The 5,910-nt window shown below is 45.9% G+C and overlaps 1 non-coding gene across 1 annotated transcript; it reads left to right on the top strand.

Annotated features, from left to right (window-relative positions):
- The first annotated feature begins 338 nt into the window (after positions 1-338).
- Positions 339-551, top strand: LOC125409105 (small nucleolar RNA U3). The gene has a single exon (XR_007234686.3). It is a non-coding gene; the product is annotated as a small nucleolar RNA U3 (small nucleolar RNA).
- Positions 552-5,910: the final 5,359 nt, after the last annotated feature.

A 5,910-nucleotide genomic window follows, 5' to 3' on the forward strand; every position in this document is an offset into this window, starting at 1 on the left:
AACACTTGGTGCTTCTGCAGCTCTTGACTGCACCGAGAGGTGACATCCAGTGCCTGCCCCAGCCCTCCGTGTTGTGAAAGCACCCTGAAGTTGGTACAGAGACGATACTGTCTCGGAACACACCCCCGTTGTTCAGCGTTGACTGTATTGTTGAGAACAGAGCTGCATCCACAAACCTGGCAAGCATCACTGAATGCGTTAGAGGAAAATCTTAATAAATAGGAAGCCGAGTCATTTTATTCTCAGCCTTAATGTGACAGCCAAGGACTGACAATCAGGCTCCCCCGTTGACACTGATAAATAAACGTGAGTATCCTGGTTTAAAAGATTGGACTTCTAAGCCGTTACTTGCAGGGATCGTTTCTATGGTTTGCTACTAGAGAAGTTTCTCTCACTGTAGAGCACCCGAGACCACAAGAATGAGGCGTAGCTTTCTCTCCTGAGCGTGAAGCGGCTCTAGGTGCTACTTTTCTGTGTCTGCGTCCTGCCGCTGGTGATTGTTCCTCTCTCCCTCTAGGAGAGTGGGAGGGAAGGAATACAGTCTGAGTGGACAGAAAAACAAGTTCATCATGACATGCCCTGTTCATCATCCAGCATTCATTTGCCCACCTAATTGCTAACACTCCTGAAGTTTTTGGGGTGCTGACATCATCAACTTTTCATGTTATTTCTCTCTTCAGAGAGGCTCCCAAATGTAGCTCTTTCTACTCAGATTCAAGCAAAGCTGTCTTGTGAGATTCTTCAAGGAAACTTCCTGACAAACAGGCTACATTCAGATCAGAGATCACTTTTTTCCCTTTGCCCCACCCCTTCATCCTTTCTGAGAAAGATGTCTAGGTACCCACTGGCTTCCAGATAATCAGAAACTCCAAAGCCACAGGTGAACAGTGGGCAAGAGGCCCTGTCTGGGACTTGTCCTGCCTGAGTTGCCAGGTCTGACCAGCACCTGTGGATTTGGTCACAGAAGGGCAATTTGTTTTACTTGCCTGGGACACTCTTATGAGAATTTGGGGACATGCAGCCAATCACAGTCTGAAATGGCCATTGTAACACCCGATTCTGTGTTACCTCCTCGGTACTGTTCGCGCACCACTGTACCATAAGCGAGTAGGGCAAGGGCCTGGAGATTGAAAGAACACACAAGAGACCTGGGTCATTCAAAAGGAGATCAGCCGACTGCCATTCATTCAACTTTGGGGAAATCCTATTATACCTAGCTGCTGCACAAGGATTTCCGCCCAGGCAGGTGGGAAATTACCATACCAAAGATGAAACAATGCCCTACAGCTAATCACCAGGCAAGGCAGAGGGAGCACAGGAACAAACAGGATATTTAGCTGCTGACCAGAAACTGTCCTCAAGATGCACCCCAGGAGCAAGGGTAGACTCGGGCCCTACAGGCCATAGCTATTGTTGTATGAAAACAGGATGGTACTAACACAGCCAACAACCTGACCTGTGGAACCACAGTTTTAAGCCAGCTTCATGGCAGTAAGAGGATGTACATGAGGCAGTGACAACCGGATGTCACATCCATGGGGAAAGAATGGGTGAGTTCTAATTGTCTATCCATTTGAGAAAAGACAGTTAGTTATTTACTTCAAGAAAATGGAACAGACAATTCTCAGCAGGGTTCATCTCCAGTAATAGGTTATATATCCATGCTTCAAGCTTTCCATTCGGAGTGGGATACTCACTTTCCCAAACATGGAGGAGTGAGATCAGGAGGAAAAAGTATAAAAGAGAGCGAGATGGAAGGGGAAAAAACCCAAACTCTCAGACTTCAGTGGAGGGGTGTGATAAGGGGAGATGGGGCTGGTGGGTGGCGCTGACCCAACAGACAGGGCTGTGAGCCCAGATCCCGGGAGAGAGCTGGGGAGCCTGCCCACTGCTGAGTGTGACTCACTTCAGGCAGTTTTCTCTGTGACTCCAGGGACCAGTAATTCCACACCAGGCTCCAGTAGGATTACATCTCCTCCCAAGGTATCAAGGGAGATGAAGAAAGACGCTGCTGTCCAGGGCTCGATTGAGGAATTCTCGGAACTGTGGCCACCCTTGGGCCAAAATACAGTGGTCTGTTTGAAGTTATGAAACCAAACTCACACAGATACAGTGTCTTCCTCACTCACCGTTCTCACAACCTCTTGTTGACTGACCACTTCCTCAAGGGTCTCGACAGCTTTCTGCAGGGAAAATGCTCCCACAGCCAGCAGGATGCAGGAAGACTTTCCAAGAGCCCATCAAATCCCAAAGCATGGGTTTTTGCAATACAGGAATAAACAAACCTTTCTCATTGGCAAGGGTGTACTGACTGTATAATTGCTATTTTGATGAATAAAGACTTGGGTCTCACTGCAGTGATTTAAAGTGCGTGGTCTGAAAGGCAGCTCCTTTTGCATCCAGTTAAAATTTAACACCATCTTTTCTGCTTTCAATGTCTTTTTTGGAATGATTATTCTGGTTAGGGCTTTCAGTGCTTTGAGAATAGAGATGGTGATTGGACAGCTTTGTCTTGCTCCCGTATTGGAAGGAACACTTTTAACTTTCCATAATTGAGTCAGGTCTTGCCTATAGGCTTGTCTTCTACAGACTTTATTATATTGAAGTACATTTCTTCCATACTTAATTGCTCAAGAAGTTTTATCACAAAAGTGTGTTTATCTTGGCAAATGTGTGTTCTGCTTCTGCTGAGAGAGGAGCACGGAGGGTGCTCTTCATTCTCTTAACCTTGCGGAGCACTTTGGTGCTTTGCAGCGATTGAACTATCCTTGCATTCCAGAGGCACGTGGCATCTAATCATGACCAGTGGTTCTTCCACAGCGCTGTTGAACTTTGCCTTGCTAGTATTGGGTTAGGGATTTTTGCACTATTGGGGACATTAGGTTGCAGTATTTTTGGTTTACTTGTTTTTGTTTGGTCAGTCTTCCCCACTATGGTATCATTTTCTGGTTTTGCTATGAAGGTAATACCAGCCTTGGCAAAGAAATGTCTGAGCATTGCAACTACTGAAGATGAGACCAAGCAAGGTGTCTAGGCTCTCCAGTATATCACTATGGAAGTCTTGCCCCAACAATCTGTTTTCTCACAAGCTAGTCATTTTTTTTTTTTTGATGTGCATGAAGCTTGGGAAGTAGTAACAGGAATGGAGCAACCCTGCTTTTACCTTAGACAGTTTTCTTTCTCATGTAGAAGGCCCCATCTCGTTCCATACTCTAGAACGTGAGCCTTTGTTCTTCCCTGACATGGCTGCCCAGAGGGCAGGCCATAGATTTTCTTGATTTCCAGGAGCATCCACACATTTGTACCTCACCTCGCCACCCCTTTTCAAGTCTGTCTGAATGTCATTTTCACTATTCCTTTCCTTTGCTACTTCATATACAATCGCAATTCTTATTTTAAATGCTTATTATTTTTGCTTGTTTATTCCTACTTGAATATATGCTTCAATGGATAGGAAGAGCTCTTTGTCCGTTTTGTTTACTGTGGTGCACAGGCTGTCTAAAACTGTGTCTGGAATAAGAATGATGGGTGTACTAACTGTAAGCATACCTTGAAGGGAAACATCAGTGTGCTGGGCGGACATGCCAGTAAGCAAAGCACTTGATTTACAGGTCTGAGGACCTGAGTTCAATTCCCAGAAGCCATGTAAAAGAAGCCATGTGTTATAGCAAGCATTGTGACCCCAGCACTTGGCAAACAGAGGCAGGCAAATCCCCTTGGTTCACCAACCAGCCAGTTTAGCTGTTCAATGTGTTTCAGGCTGTTTAGAGAACTTGTCTCAAAGAGAAAAGAAAAAACAAGACCAAGATGAATGGTACCTGAGGAATTACACCCAATGTTGCCCTCTGACCTCTGTACAAGCATGCATACATATGCCTACACACACACACACACACACACACACACACACACCTCCATGTGGATGTGAATACCCATATTCACACATGCACATACACTAAGAAACACTGACGTCCTTTACAGATTGTGGTGCCTAGAATTCAACTACTTGACAAAGCTGGGGCTGGTGCTTTATCAAAATTCTAAGCCGTCAGGGCTGGAGAGGAGGCTCAGCAGGTATGAGTGTTCATGGCTCTACGAACCTGACTTTGGTTCTTAGCACCCATCTGGGGCAGCTCACAACTATCTGTAGCTCCAACTCAGCACCAGGGGATTTGTAGAGGGCCGCAGCCACATTCTCCATTACAAGATGGCGCTGACATCTGGTTTCACCACCAGGTGAGCGCACAGGTGCGCAGTAACTTTCCACTGAGTCCCCGCCTACTCCCGAGGCGTCATCTGGGATAATGGACAGTTGACCTATCCAAGAGTGACACGTCCGAAGCAAGGACTGTTTTCCTATTTAAGGGATGGGTTCCTTGATATCTGGGTCCCCGGCCATGTTGGCTGATGCTCGCTCTCCCAAGGGGCATTAAAGCTTTTCTGCAGAAGGATCCTGTGTCCCGTGTGGTTCTTGCTGGCGAGACCAGGCGTGGGACAGGGATTGAACGCCCTCTTCTGGATTTTATGGGCACTGCACTATGTGACATATACTCTCACACAAACAAAAAAGAAATAAATCTTTTCAAAAACCCAAGTGGTCACAAGGTATCCCTTCCTGGTGAGTCTTGGCATTGTTGGGGAATACAAGAGAAGGGTACCCTTCTTTGTCGATATAACATATTTCTTCCACGCTTGGCAGCTTCATTGTTGGTTTTATTGCGTTTTGGGGGACTGGTAATACCGGTTTCTTCTGTTTTCCAGTTGATATCTCACTGTGGAAGGAAGGCCATCTTTCCACGGAGACTCTGTGTGATCAGACCTCCAGGCCTTTTCTCCTGTCACTTCCAGGAGAGACTCTGTCATCTCAGAAAGACTGGGACAAGTTGGGGCGGGACTGGCTTTGTTCTGTCTTAGATGCAAAATGTGAAAACTGACCTCAGTGCAGGGAGAACAGAGTGATTCTCTTGTGCCCCCTTCACTGGCACATGGTCATTACAGCCCCTATTTCCTGTCTACCTTATGTTACAGCTTCTGGAAAATGGGATCTTCAATCTCTCTGTGGTCCCCAAGGTCACCCCTGATGATTCCTCCCTTAGAAGCAAACAGATCATTTCACTTTCCACTTGTTCAACACAACACGAGGTTTGGGATGGGGTGGGAGCAGAAGACAGACCAGATGAGAAGTCTGTGCAACTTCCTAAAAGTCTGAAATAAATATTGTCTCATAAGAAGCCACACAGTGAGGGAAAGAACTGTGCTCAGTTCCCAGTGTCTTCTGGTGGTAGCAACCTGTATGGCAGAAAACAGGATCACATCCAGGAAAATGGTGTTAGTACAAGGTCACAGGTCAGCTTTGTATGCTCATATGCCCCCAAAGAAATATTGTCTGTCTGTCTGTCTGTATATCACCTATCTATCTATCTATCTATCTATCTATCTATCTATCTATCTATCTATCTATCTATCTATCTATCTCTTTCCTTTCCTCTCTCCATTCCTTTCTCACTCTTTCCATTCCTTCCTCCCATTTCCATTTTTAAACCCTTAACTGGGTCTCATTTATCCCAGTTTGGTCTTGTACTCACTAGCAGAGGATGAGCCCCTGCCTCTACCTCCCAAGCACTGGAATTGCAGGTGTGTACCACCACGCCTGGTTTATGTGGTTCTGGGGTGGAACCACTGGCTTTGTGCAGGCTAGGCAAAGGCTCTACCAACTGAGCCACATCCCCCAGCACCACCTAGAGGAAAAAAGTAAAGGAAGATAAAAGAGCAAATTCTAAACGCCTGTTCCAGTTTGTTTTAATTATCCATAATTTATGTTAGTAATGGGAGAGACGTCGTGTTTGTCTAAGTTTGTTAGTTCCTTGTTGCCACCATAGCAAATTCCTGCACGTATGAAAGATGAAGTCA

Source organism: Myodes glareolus, chromosome 14 (assembly GCF_982192425.1).
Source record: "Myodes glareolus chromosome 14, mMyoGla1.1, whole genome shotgun sequence".
In the NCBI taxonomy this organism is placed as follows: domain Eukaryota; kingdom Metazoa; phylum Chordata; class Mammalia; order Rodentia; family Cricetidae; genus Myodes; species Myodes glareolus.